Source organism: Schistocerca serialis, chromosome 4, assembly GCF_023864345.2.
Source record: "Schistocerca serialis cubense isolate TAMUIC-IGC-003099 chromosome 4, iqSchSeri2.2, whole genome shotgun sequence".
Taxonomy (NCBI): Eukaryota; Metazoa; Arthropoda; class Insecta; order Orthoptera; family Acrididae; genus Schistocerca; species Schistocerca serialis.
This window is the reverse complement of record NC_064641.1, coordinates 32,326,744-32,352,197: the sequence shown is the minus strand read 5'-3', so window position 1 is coordinate 32,352,197 and position 25,454 is coordinate 32,326,744. Positions and strand designations below refer to the sequence as shown.

At 45.3% G+C, this 25,454-nt stretch overlaps 1 protein-coding gene and 1 non-coding gene across 2 annotated transcripts in view; one reads left to right on the top strand and one right to left on the bottom strand.

Moving 5' to 3' along the window:
* The window catches only part of LOC126473730 (protein Skeletor, isoforms B/C), a 676,647-nt gene that overhangs the window by 598,405 nt on the left and 52,788 nt on the right, over positions 1-25,454 (bottom strand). The gene's annotated exons all lie outside the window — the stretch shown is intronic.
* On the top strand, positions 15,841-15,915 carry Trnat-ugu (transfer RNA threonine (anticodon UGU)). The gene has a single exon. It is a non-coding gene; the product is annotated as a tRNA-Thr (tRNA).

Sequence of the window (25,454 nt, the reverse complement as noted above, 5' to 3'; positions counted from 1 at the left end):
CAATCCAGCAGTTCCGCGGTGCGCCCCATTACGCTCTCTCACGATGTCTAATGACTGCCGAGGTCGCTGATATGGAATACCTGGCAGTAGGTGGCAGCACAATGCACCTAATATGAAAAAGTATGTATTTGGGGGGTGTCCGGGTACTTTTGATCACACAGTGTAAGTTAAGAAAAAATCACGTACGGGAAAATCCGGAGGTAGGGAAAAATGATACGGACGAGAGAAGAGGAAGCTGAAGAAGCTCAAGAGTTGCAGTGTGCTTTTCAGAACTCCACGCATTAGCGTACGGAAGACTGCGTCTGTTGGCGACAGGCACGTTAGCACCTATCTCTGTGCGCGGTGCAAGTTGTCAACGGCGGGTGCCGCTACGTGAGTGAGCGGTGACGGCGAGGTCCTAAGTGGCAGGGACGCCGGTAGCCGTGCCGGCCTGTGGTGGGCCTCGCTTCCTCCGGGAACGCACGGGTCAGCGAACCGCGCCGAGCGCGCAGTTAGGATTACCAAACCCGTGGGAGCGGCGGCTCTCTGCAGGAAGCCGTGACGTAAGCGGCTCTAATTACCTGCGTGTCCGTAGCGAACCTCGGCGGAATACGCCAGCGTCTGACTCCAAAAGGCTCCTCCAAAAGCTGGATGAAGAACAACAAGAAGAAGATTTTTTGCTGCTGTATCGCAATGGTAGAATGAGTCTTTTCGGACGGACCCAGGCCCCCTGCGGGTAGGTGAAATGGAAAAGTTTTGCTTTTCGCGAGTGTGTTTTGGGGCAAGAAAACAGAAAAGAAAAATTAAAGGACGCTTATGGCTGCAAAAGGCTTTATTTGAATGCTTCGCATTATACACAGACGGAAAAAATTTGCAACACCAAACAATAATTAATGTAGAGCAATTATACAGGGTGAGTCACCTAACATTACCGCTGGATATATTTCGTGAACCACACCAAATACTGACGAATCGATTCCATAGAGCGAAAGTGAGGAGAGGCGCTAGTGTAATTGGTTAATACAAACCATAAAAAAATGCACGGAAGTATGTTTTTTAACACAAACCTACGTTTTTTTAAATGGAACGCCGTTAGTTCTGTTAGCACATCTGAAAATGTAAACAAATACGTAATCAGTGCCGTTTGTTGCATTGTAAAATGTTAATTACATCCGGAGATATTGTAACCTAAAGTTGACGCTTGAGTACCACTCCTCCGCTGTTCGATCGTGTGTATCGGAGAGCACCGAATAACGTAGGGATCCAAACGGTTACAGTACAGTTGTTCGCCCACGGCTTTAATACTGCTCACCGGTGTGGGATCCGTACCAGATAGGGTTGATAGAAGAGATAGAGAAGATCCAACGGAGAGCAGCGCGCTTCCTTACAGGATCACTTAGTAATCGCGAAAGCGTTACGGAGATGATAGATAAACTCCAGTGGAAGACTCTGCAAGAGAGACGCTCAGTAGCTCGGTACGGGCTTTTGTTGAAGCTTCGAGAACATAACCTTCAGCGAGGAGTCAAGCAGTATATTGCTTCCTCCGACGTATATCTCGCGAAGAGACCACGAGGATAAAATCAGAGAGATTAGAGCCCACACAGAGGCATACCGACAATCCTTCTTTCCACGAACAAGAGGAGACTGGAATAGAAGGGAGAACCGATAGAGGTACTCAATGTACCCTCCGCCACACACCGTCAAGTGCTTGCGGAGTATGGATGTAGTTGTAGAGAATGTAAGCTCGAGATATGCCATTGCAAATGTGAAGTGCTGGTACAATAATAACAGGCGTAGCCACTAGAATGTTGAATGCAACCAGACAAACGTATATGCACCATGACGGGTGACGGCTGTCAGTTTATGGGATGAAGTTCCATGCCTGTTGCACTTGGTCGGCCAATGCAGGGACGGTTAATGCTGTTTGTGTATGAATCTTGGGTTACCGTCCGATGATGTTCCGTATGTGCTCGATTGCAGACAGATCTGGTGATCGAGCAGGCCAAGGCAACATGTTGACTCTCTGCAGAGAATGTTCGGTTACGGCAGTGGTATTTGGACGAGCGTTATCCTGTTCGAAAACACGTCTAGGAATGCTATCCATGAATGGCAGCACAACAGGGTGAATCACCAGGCTGACGTACAAATTTGCCTTCAGGGTGCGTGAGATAACCAAGAGAGAGCTCCAGCTGTCATACGAAATCCCACCTCGGACTGTATGTGTGGGTCCAGTTTTCCCAGCACGCAGACACGTTGGCTGCAGGCCCTCAATTGGTCTCTTTCTGACCAGCACACAGTCATCAGCGGCACCCAGGCAAAATCACAGAACCATCTTTCATCAGTAGAGCTCCTCCTTGCCTTCCACGCTCTCGCTTGACGCCAATGAAGTCGTAAATGGCGATGGTTTGGGGTCAGTGGAATGCAGGCTACAGGGCGTCTAACTCGGAGCTCTACTTGAAATAAAACCAATTTTTAACAGTTCGTCATGTCCCAGTGGTGACAACTGCTACTCACGAGGCATTACCGAGAGGGCAGACCATCTTGTTCAGCGTATGACTCTGGTCCAGCGGCATTGTTACATCTAGTAATTTGGTTAATTACAATCACAGAAGTTGTTTAAAATTACAGCAAATGTTATCATTCCGTGGTTACAATTGAAATACATGAAACAGGATACAAGGTCAAATACATATCTGTCGTTTTTTTGGAAAAATAAGTGAAATTATTCAAATAAATAATGCACATTACATTTTTGTTAACTATACTGAAACTACATCATCCTTAGTATTCCTACCATGTTTCCTGCTCCAAATATGAGTACATTATTATTTAATGTCGCCTGAATTCAATATATGATACAGTATCCTAAATCAACACTTTGTTTACGTTATCAATTTAGTTTCGTATTGCGAACTGGAATAATTAATTATGTGTCGTTATCTTAAACAGTATTAATGCAAGATGACAATATGACAAAGAGAGTTGTTAAGCGGACCTAACATTATAAAATACAGTATATATAAAATAAATGGAAAAACTGTCTGTGATAAATAATTCACCTTAACTATCAAAAAGTTTTAAGGTGAATGATTTTGAAAACCGGTGAAGTGGGGGGCATGTATCCTGCAATCCTAACTGGATCCATGTTTTCATGTGAGTCTAGGATTTTCAGAGTAAGATTTTAAATTTTAGAATGATATTATCAGGATGGAAAGTATGGAGAAAGTCTAACAAATCCGTATCAAAGCATATTTATTCTCCTGACAATGAAAAACATGACATATCGTACACAAGCTTTCAACATAACATTTGAAGATGACTTTGACACACCTCACACCTCTGTTTTCTACATTCTGTGAAGTTTCCTGGGACATGTACGCCCCACTAATACCAATTATGTGCAAAACAGCAGCATTACTGAGGTGTGTAACAGTGTTTCAAGACAACGTCTATGAGGTATAACAAAATATGATTACTTAAAAAAATGGTTCAAATGACTCTAAGCACTATGGGACTTAACATCTGAGGTCATCAGCCCCCTAGACTTAGAACTACTTAAACCTAACTAACGTAAGGACATCACACATATCCATGTCCGAGGCAGGATTCGAACCTGCGACCGTAGCAGCAGCGTGATTCCGGACTGAAGCGCCTAGAACCGCTCGGTCACAACGGCCGGCTGCGATTACGTACTGCTGGCCGCGGTGGTCTAGCGGTTCTAGGCGCGCAGTCCGGAACCGCGCGACTGCTACGGTCGCAGGTTCGAATCCTGCCTCGGGCATGGATGTGTGTGATGTCCTTAGGTAAGTTAGGTTTAAGTAGTTCTAAGTTCTAGGGGACTGATGACCACAGATGTTAAGTCCCATAGTGCTCAGAGCCATTTCATTACGTACTTCAGACATTCTTGGAAAGGAGAAGATGGTGATTTGATCTTATTTTCGTGAATCAGTCGCTCTGTAAATACACACACCCCCAACTTGATCCCTCACAGTCTCCTATATATCCAGCCCGTAGTCTGTAGTACTTTTATCCAAGTTCCGAAAGCACCTCGTTATACGGTAGCATTAGTTAGATGTGACATGTAGATGTTCCAACACCCGAAACTGCGTATTACTTTAGCGGGACATACGTATCCCATCAACCGCGAAATGGGTAAACAGTTAATACAGTCTTCTGACCCATATTACAAGAAGAAAAGAAAGTGGTTGGTTAGAAATCTCTCAGGGCATTATATCGTGTCAAGTTGTAGCTCTGTTCTAGGTCTGATACTAGTACAGTTAAAGCTTTACACGATGCTTTGTATCAAGTTTGTTTCTGATATTCTGATCAGAGGCAGTGCCCTAAAACAAGCGACTTGTTGTCATTTAGCAGCCTGAAACGAAGCAGTGTTACGACTGTGCTCTAGCAGCCGCTATAGATGGTTCCCGCCGCCACTGCCTCAATATCGTTCTTTACTTTCGCTGAGCCTTTTGCCCGTGTTTGTGCTTGCTAAATTGCTCTAGAGAATTCACTGCCCTAACATTGTTGTTGTTGTGGTCTTCAGTCCTGAGACTGGTTTGATGCAGCTCTCCATGTACTCTATCCTGAGCAAGCTTCTTCATCTCCCAGTACCTACTGCAACCTACATCCTTCTGAATCTGCTTAGTGTATTCATCTCTTGGTCTCCCTCTACGATTTTTACCCTCCACACTGCCCTCCAATACTAAATTGGTGATCCCTTGATGCCTCAGAATATGCCCTACCAACCGATCCCTTCTTCTAGTCAAGTTGTGCCGCAAATTTCTCTTCTCACCAATTCTATTCAATACCTCCTCATTAGTTATGTGATCTACCCATCTAATCTTCAGCATTCTTCTGTAGCACCACATTTCGAAAGCTTCTATTCTCTTCTTGTCCAAACTATTTATATTTTCGTTTCACTTCCATACATGGCTGCACTCCATACAAATACTTTCAGAAACGACTTCCTGACACTTAAATCTACACTCGATATTAACAAATTTCTCCTCCTCAGAAACGCTCTCCTTGCCATTGCCAGTCTACATTTTATATCGTCTCTACTTCGACCATCATCAGTTATTTTCCTCCCCAAATAGCAAAACTCCTTTAGTACTTTAAGTGTCTCATTTCCTAATCTAATTCCTGCAGCATCACCCGATTTAATTCGACTACATTCCATTATCATCGTTTTGCTTTTGTTGATGTTCATCTTATATCCTCCTTTCAAGACACTGTCCATTCCGTTCAACTGCTCTTCCAAGTCCTTCGCCGTCTCTGGCAGAGTTACAATGTCATCGGTGAACCTTTTTATTTCTTCTCCATGGATTTAAATTCCTACTCCGAATTTTTCTTTTGTCTCCTTTACTGTTTGCTCAATATACAGATTGAATAACATCGGGGAGAGGCTACAACCCTGTCACACCCCCTTCCCAACCACTGCTCCCTTTCATGCCCCTCGACTCTTATATAACTGCCATCTGGTTTCTGTACAAATTGTAAATAGCCTTTCGCTCCCTGTATTTTAGCCCTGCCATCTTCAGAATTTGAATGAGTGTATTCCAGTCAACTTTGTCAAAAGCTTTCTCTAAGTCTACAAATGCTAGAAATGTAGGTTTACCGTTCCTTAATCTATTTTCTAAGAAAAGTCGTAGGGTCAGTATTGCCTCAAGTGTTCCAACATTTCTACGGAATCCAAACTGATCTTCCCCGAGGTCGGCCTCTACCAGTTAACATTACTCCGTATAAAATCTTGCCTTGCTCGACCGAACAGAAAAGTGCGTTTATGGTCTGATTGCATCGCATTCACTGTCTTCTTTTAGGCTGTATTTTTTAAAAAATTTTCTCTGGTTGTCATCAACGCTTGCCCGTTAAATGTGCTGTTGTTGACCTATCAGCAAGTGCACCCGTCAGTCTTGTTCCCCTGATTCGGCGAGAGCATCACAGCCATGCAGCCACCAGTGGGTGACGGCGCAGTGCTGTTCATCTTGACCCCGCCGCCGCGGAAGTCGCCGATTTTGATTAATAGGATAAATTTCGCGCGGACCAGTGCGCGGCTGGCAGTGGAGGCGTTTGGTACCGCTGTTCGCGAACCGGCTTCTGTTTCGCGCGAGTGATTCTTATGATGGGCAACTGTAGATTATTTTTAGCTTCGCCAAGGACGCCTCATGAAATAAATCTTCATTACTTATTGGTTTCATCTGATGAGCTTCAAGTATCATAAAATTATTTACATCAGCCTGTATGCCAATGTTCTTACTGTGACGTCAAATAAAATGAAAACAAAGTTGTGCAACTGCCGTCAATAGCCAAACGCAAGATACAGGTAATAATGAAATCCATTTGACGCCACTGTAAGAAAGGCTGTTTTAAATAATTTTATGACGCCTGAGGATGATCGGGTGATCGAAACTCGTATTCAGTGAGCAGAAGGCAGAATTTTTGAAATAGCTTGGTTCAAGTAATTGCGAGCTGAGAGGCATCACGCCGGCCGGTGTGGCGGAGCGGTTCTAGGCGCTTCAGCCTTGAACCGCGCAACCGCTACGGTCGCAGGTTCGAATCCTGCCTCGGGCGTGGATGTGTGTGATTAAAAGTTGATGAAAAGCTTACGGATTTTCTACCTAATAACGTATGTAGCAGCTCAGTGCCTACACAGAATCTTGTAACACGAATCACATTCGTTTCATCGTCTTCTAAAGTATAGGGCATACCAGCTGGTAAGTTGTTGTAACCCTCGTGTCTTGATGTATAAAACACATTATGTTGAAATGTGGCGTACAAGTTTCAGTACATCACTGGTACTGCACAACAGTGGGTCCACTCGCCAAGTGGCCTGGTGTGCAACAGACTGATTTCTCCTAGTCCTACCTCTGTTGACGAAAAAGAGAATCGCGGATCGCCTGGATATATTTTTCTCCGATGGACAAATGTGAAAGGTATTAAGATCGTATCTCTGCTTTCGGGCATGTCCGAAATAACAGATACCATCTTTATATAGTTAAGGCTAACCGGCCATTGACCTTCTTCTTCCGTGCGGATGCACACACATTCCCTGAACTCTTACAAGACTCGGAAAGATTGTCTGCCGCGAGTGATGAGTGTAATGGGCAGGGGAACTACGAGTGTAGTGTGTTGACATTAAGTTACGAATGTACGAGGGCAGTTCAATAAGTAATGCAACACTTTTTTTCTGAAACAGGGGTTGTTTTATGCAGCATTGAAATACACCAGGTTATTCCCCAATCTTTTAGCTACACAACACTATTTTTCAACGTAATCTCCATTCAATGCTACGGCCTTACGGCACCTTGAAATGAAGGCCTGTATGCCTGCACGGTACCATTCCACTGGTCGATGTCGGAGCCAACGTCGTACTGCATCAATAACTTCTTCATCATCCGCGTAGTGCCTCCCACGGATTGCGTCCTTCATTGGGCCAAACATATGGAAATCCGACGGTGCGAGATCGGGGCTGTAGGGTGCATGAGGAAGAACAGTCCACTGAAGTTTTGTGAGCTCCTCTCGGGTGCGAAGACTTGTGTGAGGTCTTGTGTTGTCATGAAGAAGGAGAAGTTCGTTCAGATTTTTGTGCCTACGAACACGCTGAAGTCGTTTCTTCAATTTCTGAAGAGTAGCACAATACACTTCAGAGTTGATCGTTTGACCATGGGGAAGGACATCGAACAGAATAACCCCTTCAGCGTCCCAGAAGACTGTAACCATGACTTTACCGGCTGAGGGTATGGCTTTAAACTTTTTCTCGGTAGGGGAGTGGGTGTGGCGCCACTCCATTGATTGCCGTTTTGTTTCAGGTTCGAAGTGATGAACCCGTGTTTCATCGCCTGCAACAATCTTTGACAAGAAATTGTCACCCTCAGCCACATGACGAGCAAGCAATTCCGCACAGATGGTTCTCCTTTGCTCTTTATGGTGTTCGGTTAGACAACGAGGGACCCAGCGGGAACAAACCTTTGAATATCCCAACTGGTGAACAATTGTGACAGCACTACCAACAGAGATGTCAAGTTGAGCACTGAGTTGTTTGATGGTGATCCGTCGATCATCTCGAACGAGTGTGTTCGCACGCTCCGCCATTGCAGGAGTCACAGCTGTGCACGGCCGGCCCGCACGCGGGAGATCAGACAGTCTTGCTTGACCTTGCGGCGATGATGACACACGCTTTGCCCAACGACTCACCGTGCTTTTGTCCACTGCCAGATCACCGTAGATATTCTGCAAGCGCTTATGAATATCTGAGATGCCCTGGTTTTCCGCCAAAAGAAACTCGATCACTGCCCGTTGTTTGCAACGCACATCCGTTACAGACGCCATTTTAACAGCTCCGTACAGCGCTGCCACCTGTCGGAAGTCAATGAAACTATACGAGACGAAGCGGGAATGTTTGAAAATATTCCACACGAAATTTCCGGTTTTTTCAACCAAAATTGGCCGAGAAAAAAAATGTGTTGCATTACTGATTGAACTGCCCTCGTAGATCTCACGGGGAGCGTGCAAGAGATAAGTCCCTGCAGTCGCACTATCCTCTGCGCCCTCGGTGGCTCAGATGGATATAGCGCCTGCCATGTAAGCAGGAGATCCCGGGTTCGAGTCAAGGTTGGGGCACACATTTTCAACTGTTCCCGTTGATGAATATCAACGCTTGTGGACGGCGTAGGGTCTTGGTTTAATTATCATTTCATACGTCAAGGCTAGTCTGAAGAGGAGAATGCAGATGAGAAATTTAGCACCATCTTTGCATCTCATCTACTGCAGAGCCCTGAAGATTGCATGTAATTCAGCGTCATATACTGTGAATTCATTAGGTAAGTGCGTCTCGACGGCATGTTCAGTACGGCAGAAGTCCTATGTTTAGACCCTCCAGTGTAAACTACAACATAGTTGCGGTGCTCATGTAGAATTCTATAAAACGTTGTCCGAGGTACAATTCTCTCTGTACAGTCACAAATCTAAAATAATTCTTGGGCTCTCACTCGCAGACGGCCGGCCTGCTGTTTCTGTGTAAGTGCGCTGTGTGTCGACCGCGCTGGCCGCCCACGCCCGTGTGAAAGCGAGCCGGCAGCCATTGTTTCGCCAGACAGCCTACAGCTGGGCTGCACAGATGCGGGTGCGCCGTTGCTGCAATATGCGACCCGGAAACTTTTTGTCCGGAAAAGCCAACGACACACAAATTCGTAACAGCTCACTGGCAGGAGGGCGTGACCATGGGGACACCACAGTTGCAGTCCCGGTTATTTCTCGACAGGCTTCAGAGGCGGACTTCCGCAGATATCGCCAGATATCTATTATTTTAATTATTTCTGTGATCATCAGTCTTTTAGATGGCTTGTTGCGCACGCCACGACTTCCTCTCCTGTACCAACCTCTTCGTTTCAGAATAACAGTTACACCCAGCGTCTTCAAGTACACTACTGGCCATTAGAATTGCTACACCAAGAACAAATGTAGATGATAAATGGGTATTCATTGGACAAATATATTGTACTAGAACAGACATGTGATTACATTTGCACGCAATTTGGGTGCATAGATCCTGAGAAATCAGTACGCAGAACAACCACCTCTGGCCGTAATAACGGTCATGATGCGACTGGGCGTTGAGTGAAACAGAGCTTGGATGGCGTGTACAGGTACAGCTGCCCATGCAGCTTCAACGGGATACCACAGTTTATGACGATTAGTGACTGGCGTAGTGTGACGTAGTTGCTCGGCCACCATTGACCAGACGTTTTCAATTGGTGAGAGATCTGGAGAATGTGTTAGCCAGGCCAGCAGTCGAACATTTTCTGTATCCATAAAGGCCCGTACAGGACCTGCAACATGCGGTCGTGCATTATTCTGCTGAAATGTAGGGTTTCGCACGGATCGAATGGAGGGTAGAGCCACGGGTCGTAACACATCTGAAACGTAACGTCCACTGTTCAAAGTGCCGTCAATGCGAACAAGAGGTGACCGAGACGCGTAACCAGTGGCACCCCATACCATCACGCCGGGTGATACGACAGTATGGCGATGACGAATACACGCTTCCAATGTGTGTTCACCGCGATGTCGCCAAACACGGATGCAACCATCATGATGCTGTAAACAGAACCTGGATTCATCCGAAAAAGTGACGTTTTGCCATTCGTGCACCCAAGTTCGTCGTCGAGTACACCATCGCAGGCGCTCCTGTCTGTAATGTAGCGTCAGGGGTAACTGCAGCCATGATCTCCGAGCTGACAGTCAATGCTGCTGCAAAAGTCGTCGATCTGTTCGTGCAGATTGTTGTTGTCTTGCAAACGTCCCCATCTGTTGACTCGGGGATCGAGACGTGGCTGCACGATCCGTTACAGCCATACGGATAATGTGCCTGTCATCGCGACTGCTAGTGATACGAGGCCGTTGGGATCCAGCACGGAGTTCCGTATTACCCTCCTGAACGCACCGATTCCATATTTTACCAACAGTCATTGGATCTCGACCAACGCGAGCAGCAATGTCGCGATACCATAAACCACAATCGCGATAGGCTACACTCCGACCTTTATGAAAGTCGGAAACGTGATGGTACGCGTTTCTCCTCCTTACACGAGGCATCACAACAACGTTTCACCAGGCAACGCTGGTCAACTGCTGTTTGTGTACGAGAAATCGGTTGGAAACTTTCCGCGTGGCAGCACGTTGTAGGTGTCGCCACCGGCGCCAACCTAGTGTGAATGCTCTGAAAAGCTAATTATTTGCATATCTCAGCATCTTCTTCCTGCCGGTTAAATTTCGCGTCTGTAGCACGTCATCTTCGTGGTGCAGCAATTTTAATGCCCAGTAGTGTATTTGTTGGATATATTCCAGTCTCTGTCCTCCCCTCTCTGTCTTCCACTACAGTTTTTTCCCTCTACATCTCTCTCTAGTACCGTGGAAGTTATTCCCTGATATCTTAAAACAGATGGCCTAACTACTGGAGAAGAATGCTCCGTTACAAAGCCAGGTAGACACTTTAACGGCGAATAATGAACATAGACTGCGTGAACTACTGTGACGCTAGAGGGATTCATTCAATGTACCTGTGGATACCATTGCGGCTAATCACGTGGGTCCATTCTTGAGTATACCAACTTATGATGAGTCGGCGTTTATTGAAAATCGAGAAACAGGTGCTATTCTGGGAATCTGGTCGTAGGAAGTACGTTCGCACATGACCAAGTTACGGTTAGTAGGTGAGGCAAAGACGTGTGGCATGTGTCTTGAGGGTGCGCACATTTGAAGAACTTGAGAGGGGAAGTTATCATCTTTACCGCAAGCGGAATAGAGCTAGATTCATCAGGGAACGACTTAATGGGATGCCCCGGAAACGAAAAAAAATCAGTGGAAGAATATTTAGACTGGATCATGAAAATCAGTATGTAAACCTACGAGTTAAAGCAGAATGAGGTGGCGGATAAAATTGTTCTACAAGAGGCAGAACACAAAGAGCTACATGTATTTTTGAGGGACATCTACTCAACATGTTGAGAAGAGTACATATGAAGAGTCCAGGGGATTTGGCTGTTGCAGTTAAGGTTGTTACGCAATGAGAGGAAGTAAACGTAACAATTTCGATGCAGGATAAACGTAGTGTTTTATCATAAGAAGTGAAGTGCTGTAGTTGTGGATGTGTGGGCCACATTCGGAAATAATGCTGCCAATCTCAATGGTATGAAGGAAGAATGTTTGGACATCAAGTGCCAGATTCTCTAGTCAGTATTTTCAACATGCGTTTCCTCGACGATACCGCGGAGGACCTCCTCATTCTCACGAGCCCCTTAATTTCGGTATCCTTCTATAACACCACATATCAAACGCATCCTTCATCTTTGTTTTATGTTTTTCCATGGACTGTTATTCACTTCCATACAATGCTATGCTTGAGATGTACATTCTCAGGAATGTCCTCCTCAGAAAAATGACGATGTTTGATAGCAGTAGACCTCATTTAGCTAGGGGTGCCCACCCTTGCCTTTTTATGTCCTCCTTTTGCTTCCGAGATAGCAGAACTCCTTAATTCTATCTATCACGTGGTCCTCAAATTTCGTATTAACTTTATCGCTAATCTGATTTCTGCTATTCCTACTCCTACTGTTACGAAATCAGTTACCTGCGAGCAAATTTTCTCTGGTAAAAGTTGCGATAATTTCCAATCAGAACTCGACAAAATGCCAGCCTGGTGAAGAGACTATCTTCTAACTTTTGCTGTAGATAAATGTTATGTTGCGAATTTCACGAAACGTGAAACTTACTTTCATTTGTCTGCAGAATTGACGATCGTATCTAGAGTCAGTCATGTTATATCAGAATTTGAAGTCATTTTGACTATTTTTCGACCGTGAGTGTCTCCTTTACATGTTATATCAATACCTGGGAGTAATAATATGAAGAGACACGAAGTGGAACGACCATAAAGACTCACTTCCGTAAAGGATTCATTGCACTTCGCCTTCAAATGAGGTTGCACTTATATTAAACAGTCATCCAGCCATTAGTGCAAAACGCATTATTAAAAATAAATACACAAATAAAGAAGAATGGAATGTTTAAGATTCATGTGCCCTGCGGACTGAATAAAACTGGAATCTGAATCAGCCAATCTGCTTGAGAAGCTTGTGAAATGTTTTAAACAGCATTTTAGGAATTAGATTTCGCTGACTGTAGTATGCATGCTCTCATCGCCATCCTCTTAATCGTATTGACACATTGCACTAAAAGTTAGCTGTCGGATTCAGTTTGAAGTAACTGAAATTAGCGAGTTTTAGTCTTCCAGACAGTTATGTGGCATTCTTAACTGTGCGCAGCAGTTGGCAGACTGCCCTAGGACATCGCTGTGAGAAGCAGGACGTACTGACGCTGAAACAACACACATTGGAAAGTGTGTATGTTGCAGAGCCCTAGAGGACATACTTCTTCTTGACTCTTCCACAGGAGTATCCATGGAATGCAAATCCATCCTTGTCCTTTGAGCAGACCTCTTATTATTGCTATTGAGTTTTGATTGTAGTCTCAAGCGAAAGTAGGAATAAATTTCTAATAATTAATAAGATGTATTAACGTCCGATTTTATCGATCTGTCTATGTGTTACTGGACAAAACTAATCGTAGATCCGGCCGCCGCAGAAACTAACATCACCCATTTCAAAGCACTGCACGTTGTTGCCACGCAGTGCAAACATGGAAAGTGACCGCGGGATGTAGCTTCGGATTATGATCATTAAGCATATTGACGATGAGTGGGAGACAAGCGTCGTGTAGGCAGTCTCTTCAGTAGAGCTAATACATTTCCTAAGAGTCCTGCCGGTAAAACGCTGTATTTGGTTAGCTTTCTCAACAACATTTTTATGTGTTCCTTCCAATTTAACTTGTTCGTAATTGTAATTTCTAGGTATTTTGTAGAATTTACGGCCTTTCGATTTGGCTGATTTATCGTATAACCGAAATTTAACAGACTCCTTTTAGCACTCGTGTGGATGATCTCACACTTTTCGTTATTTGGGGTCAATTACCAATTTTTGCACCGTACATATAATTTTTATAAACAGTGTAGTGTTACGTATTCATGTTTTTCCATATCAGTACTGAACGTGGAACTATCAATTCAATGGATTTTCTGGTTCTAAAATTCTACTATATTATGCAGTGTTACAACTTGTTATTTTGTATGAACATATACCAACTTGCACAGGGAAGAAACTCAGTTAATGCCTAATTAGGCTGGCGACCGTATTATTGTCACGTTGGTAGCGTCTTCTGGTTTGCTTTTGATCCATCCTGACGTGTGATTGCATTTCGAACTTACTTGACGGATTATTGTTATGACAGAGTGGATGTAAGTCTGATTTGCCACCATTCAGCTACACACGGTTGATATCTATGCGAAAATCCTTCCTCATAAGGTGAATCCCGCTCACTTACTATAGCACAGGCTTTAACGAGCACTGTGTCAGGGATTACAAACCATTAGCAGGAGTTGTTAATTTGAGGTTCTGTAGCTGCTGAAGAACATGCACGCACGTTTGATGTCGGATTTATTTACTCTCTTTACGGTAGAAGCGGTACGGGAGAAATCGTGTAAAGCATGCTAGATGCTGCTGACTTTGAGCTTACAGAGCCGACTGCGTTCTAATTTCCTTTGAAAGTGCCGGAACAGATTTAGTTTTTCTCTAAACCTATTAAGTTTTATTTCCTTCCATGCGGCACTACCATTTGCAGTATTTTATGAATCTTTCAAGTACAGTAGCTTCGGCAAAATAAAGAGAAATCACGGTGAGATGGGACGGACTATTGAGAGCGCAGTTCGCACGCACAGCACGGGGTGCGGCGGGAGAGGAGGAAATTAGCTGGGAGCCGGGCGGCGCCCGTTTCGCTTTTCTTTTCTTTGCTGTGGTGTGCTGTGCTCCGGTACCCTACTTTTGCGGGCGGCGGGCGTCTGCTCTTTCTCCGAGTGTGAGTGCACAGCTTTCGCTCGCCTGCGCTCCTCAGACGCCAAACGTGAACTGCGTGGGTTAGAGGAGCTCTCAGCCGCCTGCAAAGTAACTGTGGCGGCCCAACACTGGTGGCCTATTTAAATATCGCTCCTGATATCACGTCTGTACGTCTGTTTGTGCCACGCCCTCCACTATCCCTCCCCCCTGTCTCTTTCTCTCTATTCACCTCCCTCTCCAGTCTCCAGCAACCTCCTAGATTAGATAAGTTTTTCGTTCCATGGATCCGTGTTGAGGAGAGTTCAAGTGTCTCTAAGCACTATGGGACTTAACATCTGAGGTCATCAGTCCCCTAGCACTTAGAACTACTTAAACGGAACTAACCTAAGGACACCACACACATCCATGCCCGAGGCAGGATTCGAACCTGCAACCGTAGCGGTCGCACGGTTCCAGACTGAAGCGCCTAGAACCGCTCGGCCACACCGGCCGGCCTCCTGAGGAGATCCTCCTGGATGTGGAACATGTCAATATTTTTTTTAAGCTGAAATAACAACACTAATAGTATGAGTACATACAGTACATCATTTGTTTCTATTACAAAATTCGTCAGTGGAGTAGTAGGAGTTGGCCCATAGTAAGTCTTTCAGGCTCCTTTTAAACTGATCTTTATTTGCTGGCAAATTATTGAAGATGAGTGTTCCTGAGTAGTGGACCCCTTTTTGAACTAAAGTAAGTGCCTTTAAGTGCTTGTGCAGATCATTTTTGTTCCTGGTATTGTATGTATGAACTGAGCTGTTTGTTGGAGAAACAGATATATTATTTAGGACAAATTTCATTAAGGAGTAAATATACTGAAAGGCAGCAGTTAGTATACCCAGTTATTTGAAGAGGTATGGTGCTTCGACGACCAATCCACCTGTCATGAAATATGCTTTTCAATACCGCTTCAACTGTACGCGAGCTATGTGCTGGACATCCATCATGTTGGAAGTACATCGCCATTCTGTCATGCAGTGAAAGAATCTTGTAGTAACATCGGTAGAACCTTGTGTAGGAAATCAGCACACATTGCACCATTTAGATTGCTATCGATAAAATGGGGGCTAATTATCCTTCCTCCCATAATGCCGCACAATACATTAACCCGCCAAGGTCGCTAATGGTCAATATATGACGGTAGTATCTGTTCCCGAAAGAACAGTTACCGTGGATGACCATGCAGCTTTGCTGGAAATGAAATGATAATTAAATGGACACCCTAGCTGCAAACAGGCGTTGATGTACTTCGTTGGGGACATGTTGAAAATGTGTGCCCCGATCGGGACTCGAACCCGGGATCTCCTGCTTACATGGCGTGCAAGGGAGGACGGGGAGCGTGCAAAGGATAAGTCCCTGCAGACGCACTTTTCTCTGTGCCCACGGTGGCTCAAATGGATAGAGCGTCTGCCATGTAAGCAGGAGATCCCGGGTTCGAGTCCCGGTCGGGGCACACATTTTCAACATGTCCCCAATGAAGTACATCAACACCTGTTTGCAGCTAGGATGTCCATTTAATTGCCCGCATCTCGTGGTATTGCGGTAGCGTTCTCGCTTCCCACGCCCGGGTTCCCGGGTTCGATTCCCGGCGGGGTCAGGGATTTTCTCTGCCTCGTGATGGCTGGGTGTTGTGTGATGTCCTTAGGTTAATTAGGTTTAAGTAGTTCTAAGTTCTAGGGGACTGATGACCATAGATGTTAAGTCCCATAGTGCTCAGAGCCATTGAACTGTCCATTTAATTATCATTTCAATTCTAGCAAAGCTGCATGGTCATCCACGGTAACTGTTCTTTCGGGAACAGATACTACAGTCATATATAGTTAAAATATGGCTTCCCGGCCATTGACCTTCTTGTGCGAACGCACACGCTATGCCCGAACTCGTACGGGACTTGGTAGATTAATCTGCCACGAGTAATGAGTATGATGGGCAAACATCTATTAGGCGCACTACGAATGTAGTGGTGTGGACATGTTGGGAATGTGGATCTCACGGGGAGAGTGCAAGGGATAAGTCCCTGCAGACGCACTATCCTCTGTGCCCACTGTGGCTCAGATGGATAGAGCGTCTGCCATGTAAGCAGGAGATCCCGGGTTTGAGTCCCAGTCGGGGCACACATTTTCAACATGTCCCCAATGAAGTACATCATCGCCTGTTGGCAGCTAAGGTGTCCATTTAATTATCATTTCATCGCTGATGGTCGCTGATGTTCTGTCATCGTCCCGTAATTTCTCTTGTGCCCAGTGGCAGAACTACACACGACGTTCAAAGTCGTCGCCATGCAATTCCTGGTGCATAGAAATATGGTACGGGTGCAATCGATGTTGATGTAGCATTCTCAACACCGACGTTTTTAGATTCACGATCCTCGCGCAATTTGTCTGCTACTGATGTGCGGATTAGCCGCGACAGCAGTTAATACACCTACTTGGGCATCATCATTTGTTTCAGGTCGTGGCTGACGTTTCACATGTGGCTGAACACTTCCTGTTTCCTTAAATAACGCAACTATCCGGCGAACGGTCCGTACACTTGGATGATGTCGTCCAGGATACCGAGCAGCATACATAGCACACGCCCATTGGGCATTATGATCACAATAGCCATACATCAACACGATATCGACCTTTTCCGCAATTGCTAAACTGTCCATTTTAACACGGGTAATGTATCACGAAGCAAATACCGCCTGCACTGGCGGAATGTTACGTGATACCACGTACTTATACGTTTGTGACTATTACAGCGCCATCTATCACAAAGCGAAAAAAGTGGTCCAACTAAAACATTCATGTTTCTTTACGTACTACACGATTATGTAATAAAAATAATGGTTCCTATTTTTAAAAAAAACGCAGTTGATATCCGTTTGACCTATGGCAGAGCCACCTAGCGGGCCAACCATAGCGCCATCTGGTTTCCCCCTTCAAGCTAGACGAGTTTCGTTCTTTTTAGTTTTTTCGTTTTACGCTTATTTCGTGAGATATTTGGCCCGGTCACTATCAATGGGCCACCCTGTATAGTAGCGCAAGCCTAGGCAAGAGACCTCGATGCCATAAAAAGGGATTTGCAGCTGTATGCTAGTTCAGGATTACGCTACGACACCTGCCAGTCGCCTTCACTCACCTGACAGTCAGTGCCTCGCTAGTTACCGAAATCAGAGACACTTCAGTATGTGGCGCACATGAAATTTACAGCAGCAACACCACAAAACAAGCGGATTTAGTGCGATAAAGTATTGGTTCTCCTGCCTGGCTGGTCTACATATCTACTTGGCGAGCCACTGAATCGGTGAGAGTTCGAGTCAGCGACTGTTATAGTGCCATTTTACGTACTACACGAATAAGTAATAAAAATGGGGGTTCCTAATTAAAAAAAACACACAGTTGATATCCGTTTGATCTATGGCAGCGCCATCTAGCGGGCCAACCATAGCGCCATCTGGTTTCCCCCTTCAAGCTAGACGAGTTTCTTTCTTTGTAGTTTTTTCGTTTGACGCTTCTTTCGTGAGATATTTGGCCCGGTCACGATCAGTGGAGCACCCTGTAGATGTAGATGTAGACAGTGCCTGCTGCGTTGTGCAGGAAGCACCACTCTCCCAGCTGATAGGTCCTTCGCGCTTCACTCCTGGGCAGCTAAGCGGCGGATCAGCCTGCTGGCTGCAGCTGAGACGGGAGAAGGGCTGTCGTAACGTAACGGGTCCAGGTGCTGGCTGGCCTTGGCCGCTGCAGCCTCCTCGGGCGGACGCGTGCACCTCCTGGACCGCTGGCCGGGATTTCCTGACCGCAGAACACGGTACCGCCTCAGCGTTTAGCAGGTCTCATTCGCCGAACGGAATGACGGCAGCCGTATTTTGATATCTAGTGCACATTCTTTTCGTTTTCCTTCTTTTTACCTCCTTTACTGGCCATCTTCCGATGTTTTTATTTGGTACAATTAGTTTCTTCGTCCTCCACGATCAGCGCCACGCTGAACTTCATCATACGAAATTTGAAAACCCTGCTGATAGGCTGACTGTAAAATGAGCTACGCCTAAGTGGTGCAACCAAAAGTCCTTAGTCATTACCACTTGCTCGTCTCTGAGGTAGAAAATCTGAAGCGCAGAGATGGATGAAATTACCATCCCTGCGTTAACGTTCACCCAGCGTCTCACGGTGTGAGACATGTGGCACATTCTACTCTGGTCAGTGCATCGTATGAAGATGCTAACTTCAGTGACTGCACATTATGTTCCAGAGTATTAGGCTATGTACCTCCCCATCTTTTCCCTGACCACTCGTATTAACACATACACTACTGGGCATTAAAACTGCTACACCAAGAAGAAATGCAGATGATAAACGGGTATTCATTCGACAAATACATTATACTAGAAATGACATATCAATACATTTTCACACAATTTGGGTGCATAGATCCTGAGAAATCAGTACCCAGAACAACCACCTCTGGCCGTAAAAACGGCCTTGGTACGCCTCGGCATTGAGTCAAACAGAGCTTGGATGGCGTGTACTGGTACAGCTGCCCTTGCAGACTCAACAGAATACCACAGTTCATCAAGAGTAGTGACTGGCGTATTGTTACGAGCCAGTTGCTCGGCCACCATTGACCAGACGTTTTCGATTGGTGAGAGAACTGGAGAATGTGCTGGCCAGGGCAGCAGTCGAACATTTTCTGTATCCAGAAAGGCCCGTACAGGACCTGCAACATGCGGTCGTGCATTATCCTGCTGAAATGTAGGGTTTCGCAGGGATCGAATGAAGGGTAGAGCCACGGGTCGTAACACATCGAAATGTCACGTCCACTGTTCAAAGTGCCGTCAATGCGAGCAAGAGGTGACCGAGACGTGTTACCAATGGCACTCCATACCATCACGCCGGGTGATATGCCAGTATGGCGATGACGAATACACGCTTCCAATATGCGTTCACCGCGATGTCGCCAAACAAGGATGCGACCATCATGATGCTGTAAACAGAACCTGGATTCATCCGAAGAAATGACGTTTTGCCATTCGTGCACCCAGGTTCGTCGTTGAGTACACCATCGCAGGCGCTCCTGTCTGTGATGCAGCGTCAAGGGTAACCGCAACCATGATCTCCGAGCTGATAGTCGATGCTACTGCAAACGTCGTCGAACCGTTCGTGCTGATGGTTGTTGTCTTGTCTTGTGTTGACTCAGGGATCGAGATGTGGCTGCACGATCCGTTACAGCCATGGGGACAAGATGCGTATCATCTCGACTGATAGTGATACGAGGCCGTTGGGATCCAGAACGGCGTTCCGTATTACCCTCCTGAGCCCACCGATCCCATATTCTGCTAACAGTCATTGGATCTCGACCAACGCGAGCAGCAATGTCGCGATACGATAAACCGCAATCGCGATAGGCTACAGTCCGACCTTTGTCAAAGTCGGAAACGTGATGGTACGCATTTCTCCTCCTTACACGAGGCATCACAACAACGTTCCACCAGGCAACGCCGGTCATCTGCTGTTTGTGTAAGAGAAATCGGTTGGAAACGTTCCTCATGTGAGCACGTTGTAGGTGTAGCCACCGGCGCCAACCTTGTGTGAATGCTCTGAAAAGCTAATCATTTGCATTTCACAGCATCTTCTTCCTGTCGGTTCAATTTCTCGTTTGTAGCACGTCATCTTCGTGGTGTAGCAATTTTAATGGCCAGTAGTGTACCATCCCTGCATTAATGTTCACCCAGCGTCTCATGAGACGTGCGATATATTCTACTTTGGTCAGTGCGTCGTATGAAGATGTTAACTTTAGTGACTGCACTTGATATTCGAGCGAATTAGGCTATGGGCCTCCCCATCTCTTCCTTGACCACTCGTATTAACATATATAAAAACCTTATGCTGCGTAACTAACAAAACAATACATACCAGACATCCGCAACTAACACACGACTCTGAAAATGAAACAGTACTCTGCCCTTATATTTTATTCTCAAAAAAAGCGTTGAAAAGAGGTCATAGCGTTTTTCATTCTAAATAAAACCAAGCCATAGGAAGCCTTAGCCTGCCTCCGTAGCTGCGTGGTCAGCGTAGGCGGCTGCCAGCGGAGGATCCGGGTTCGATTCCCGGTACTGTCAAGGATTTTTCCTTGGTGGGAGGACTGTTACGTGGTGCTTTCAGACTCGTGAAGCCCAGGAGATGCTCCTTCACCGACGCTTCAACGTCTGGGAAATCTACAAAATGGCCAGGAGAGCGGTCTGTAAACCGCATCCCCCTCCACAGCGCATCCGCATGAGGCAGCAAGGCAGGGCATGACACAGCGTCCTTCACTGTCTAGTGACGCAGCTGATTATAAGAACGCTTAGCATATACATGTTGGAATAGTTGCCTGTAGTGCCATATCTAATAACTTTTTCGGAGGAGAGTTGGTCTTCTATACTTCTTCTCGTAGCAACGGATGTGTTGCAGAGACATTTCCTCCGCCGTCATCCTTAAAACATTTCTGACATCTGTAGCGACGTTCATCGCCAACATACACATCATCACATGTCCATCTGCTCCTTATCACTTTCCCCTATCTTCGTTTCGCTTTGTACCAATTCTACATGTAATTATGTTTCAAATGGCTCTGAGCACTATGGGACTCAACGTCTAAGGTCATCAGTCCCCTAGAACTTAGAACTACTTAAACCTAACTAATCTAAGGACATCACACACAGCCATGCCGGAGGCAGGACCGTGGCGGTCGCACGGTTCCAGACTGTAGCGCCTAGAACCGCTCGGCCACCCCGGCTGGCTATATGTAATTGCCTTATTCCTATGTAATCTAATAAAAGTATACATAATTTTCAGTGTTCATTGTGCGGTACTACAATATCCGTTGATACAAGTATGAGACATATTTAACTGGTACAGTCACGAATTTTAGTTGGTAAAATAATTGATTTATTTAAAATTTATTTATTAACGAACGTGATCCAACGAAGTAGGACAAGCCTAGTAAACAAAGGTCTTGGATGGCGAGTTGGCAGCAAACTTATCATCCTGGTACCTTTCTTGGAAACCCCCCCCCCCCCCCCAAGGACTGAAAGGTACAAACTGGAGTGAAAGGTACTGCGAAGAGCATATGTTAAGTGACTAAACCACCTCTGAATGTTACAGCATGCAAACTTAACGAGGATACGCTACATCATTGTCGGCATTTCCGTATGCAGTAGTCTAATATCAATATACAGGTTCTTGCAGCATACAGTTCCACGCCGCTCTGTTATAACTTTGCTGAAACTCCAAATTTGCATTTTTATCACGAGTAAGTGAATAAAGTACGAAAACACAGCATATTCTGTGAAAAATTATTGTGTAAGTATTGCATGTGTTAACATACTATTTAACAAATTATACCACGGAAACTAGTTACCGTACGAGTACCAAACGTAGTAGCATTAATGTCAAGGACGTGGCATTTTTCTACTACTCATGTAGAGGGTCTCACACTTTTTATTCATTAGGGTCCGTTACCACTTTTCTCGCCACGTAGACGTCCTGTCAAAATCATTCTGATTACTAGACAGGAAACGAAGGTAACATCCACAAACAAACTAAAATGGATACTCAGATTGTTTCTCAAACCTTTTATGATTTAGTTTTAGTTATGTCATGTTCCGTAGATCATTTTCCCGATCATTTTATCGATATGATGTGGAACAGGACAGATTACAATATACACTCCTGGAAATTGAAATAATAACACCGTGAATTCATTGTCCCAGGAAGGGGAAACTTTATTGACACATTCCTGGGGTCAGATACATCACATGATCACACTGACAGAACCACAGGCACATAGACACAGGCAACAGAGCATGCACAATGTCGGCACTAGTACAGTGTATATCCACCTTTCGCAGCAATGCACGCTGCTATTCTCCCATGGAGACGATCGTAGAGATGCTGGATGTAGTCCTGTGGAACGGCTTGCCATGCCATTTCCACCTGGCGCCTCAGTTGGACCAGCGTTCGTGCTGGACGTGCAGACCGCGTGAGACGACGCTTCATCCAGTCCCAAACATGCTCAATGGGGGACAGATCCGGAGATCTTGCTGGCCAGGGTAGTTGACTTATACCTTCTAGAGCACGTTGGGTGGCACGGGATACATGCGGACGTGCATTGTCCTGTTGGAACAGCAAGTTCCCTTGCCGGTCTAGGAATGGTAGAACGATGGGTTCGATGACTGTTTGGATGTACCGTGCACTATTCAGTGTCCCCTCGACGATCATCAGTGGTGTACGGCCAGTGTAGGAGATCGCTCCCCACACCATGATGCCGGGTGTTGGCCCTGTGTGCCTCGGTCGTATGCAGTCCTGATTGTGGCGCTCACCTGCACGGCGCCAAACACGCATACGACCATCATTGGCACCAAGGCAGAAGCGACTCTCATCGCTGAAGACGACACGTCTCCATTCGTCCCTCCATTCACGCCTGTCGCGACACCACTGGAGGCGGGCTGCACGATGTTGGGGCGTGGGCGGAAGACGGCCTAACGGTGTGCGGGACCGTAGCCCAGCTCCATGGAGACGGTTGCGAATGGTCCTCGCCGATACCCCAGGAGCAACAGTGTCCCTAATTTGCTGGGAAGTGGCGGTGCGGTCCCCTACGGCACTGCGTAGGATCCTACGGTCTTGGCGTGCATCCGTGCGTCGCTGCGGTCCGGTCCCAGGTCGACGGGCACGTGCACCTTCCGCCGACCACTGGCGACAACATCGGTGTACTGTGGAGACCTCACGCCCCACGTGTTGAGCAATTCGGCGGTACGTCCACCCGGCCTCCCGCATGCCCACTATACGCCCTCGCTCAAAGTCCGTCAACTGCACATACGGTTCACGTCCACGCTGTCGCGGCATGCTACCAGTGTTAAAGACTGCGATGGAGCTCCGTATGCCACGGCAAACTGGCTGACACTGACGGCGGCGGTGCACAAATGCTGCGCATCTAGCGCCATTCGACGGCCAACACCGTGATTCCTGGTGTGTCCGCTGTGCCGTGCGTGTGATCATTGCTTGTACAGCCCTCTCGCAGTGTCCGGAGCAAGTATGGTGGGTCTGACACACCGGTGTCAATGTGTTCTTTTTTCGATTTCCAGGAGTGTATATATATATATATATATATATATATATATATATATATATATATATATATATATATATATATATACAAACATGAATATTATTATTGCTGAAATTTTTGGTTCTACACGTGCTACTGCATTTAGAGGTACAATCTTTTTTTTGTACCATTTCTGAAGCAGAAACTCGTCCATGGAGTAGAAGGAGTTGTCCAAAAGAAATGATTTTAAGCTAGTTTTAAAACTTGATCTGCTACCCGCCATACACTTTATGTTGCTGGGCAAATGATCAAAGATTTTTGTTGCTGAATAGTGTACTTCTTTTTAAGCAACTGACAGCTTAGCGAATATATGTGCTCTGATGGTGCAGTTAAAATACCTAACTCCTTGAAAAGGTGCCTACATGACTTCTTTGGGTGAACACCACTAATTATTCTCACTGCTCTCTTTTGTGCAATCAACATTTTATGTCTAAGTGGTGAGTTACCCCAGAAAACTATTCCATAAGACAATATTGAGTGGAAATATGCAAAGTACGTTAGGAGGCCGATCTGTTTATTACCAAGACTAGCGACTGTACGAAGAGTGAAAGAAGCTGAACTTAGTTGTTTGAGAAGCTCAGTAATATGCTTCTTCCAGTTCAAGTTCTCATCAATGTGAGCACCCAAAAATTTGGAGAAATGTACCCTATTAACTGAGCCCTGTTCATATGCTATATCAATTGTCGGTATGACTCTATTCGGTGTACATAACTGGATATAGTGAGTCCATTTACTGAGAACCACTTGATAATTCTTTGAGAGACATCCTTAACAATATCTTCAGCTGCTTTTTCTGGAATGGGATTTATTATAACACTCGTGTCACCTGCAAAAAGCACTAGTTCCGCTTGCTGAACGTTAAATGGGAGGTCATTCACATGAATCAGAAACAGCAGAGAACCTAAATTGAACTCTGTGGGACTCCCTTTGTGATAGCGCCACATTCACTAGAATTTACCACCCTCCCAACATTATTTGTGCTATTCAGCACAACGTCTTGCTTTCTGTTCATTAACTATGATTCAGACCAGCTATGTGTATTGCCTTCAGTTCCATAAAACCTGAGTTTTTCTGAGAGTGTGTTATGATCCACATAGTCAAATGCCTTGGAGAGACCACAAAAAATACCAAATGGCGATAATTTGTTATTCAGGGCTTGTACTATTTGACGGGTAAATGTTTAGATAGGAACTGTGACATGGAGAGTAAATTATTTTCACTTAAATGTGAGACTACTCTTGAATACATAACTTTTTCGAATATTTTAAAAAATGAAGTCAGCAATGAGATTGGTCTATAATTATTTGAGTCACTCTTGTCCCCTTTCTTATGAAGAGATTCGACAATTGCGTATTTCAATTTGTCCTCAAAAATTCCCTGTGCCAGCGAAGCATTACATATATCGCTTAGGACTCCACTTATTAAATTACAACAACACTTCAGAATTCTGTTAGAGACTGCATCAACAGCACATGAGCTCTTGTTTTTCAATATATTTATAATTCCCTTAATTTCAGTGGGGGATGTTGGTGCTATTTCTAAAGGCCTCAAGGGCCTGGGGAATGACATTTGCAACATATTTTTTTGCTTCTTCAACTGAACCCTTTAACCCTATTTTTGCTGCTACATTCAGAAAGTGATTATTAAAAATACTTGCAACTTGTGAATTATCACTCACAACATCATCATTTAGCTTTATTGCTATGGTATGCTGTGCACTATCAGGCTGCCCCGTCTCCCGTTTTCCAATACTCCATATAATTTAAATCTTATTATCCGCATTATTAATTTCTGTCAGAACACATAAGCTTCTCGACTTCTTAGTGACTTTCCTTAAAATATTACAGTATCTTTTGCAGT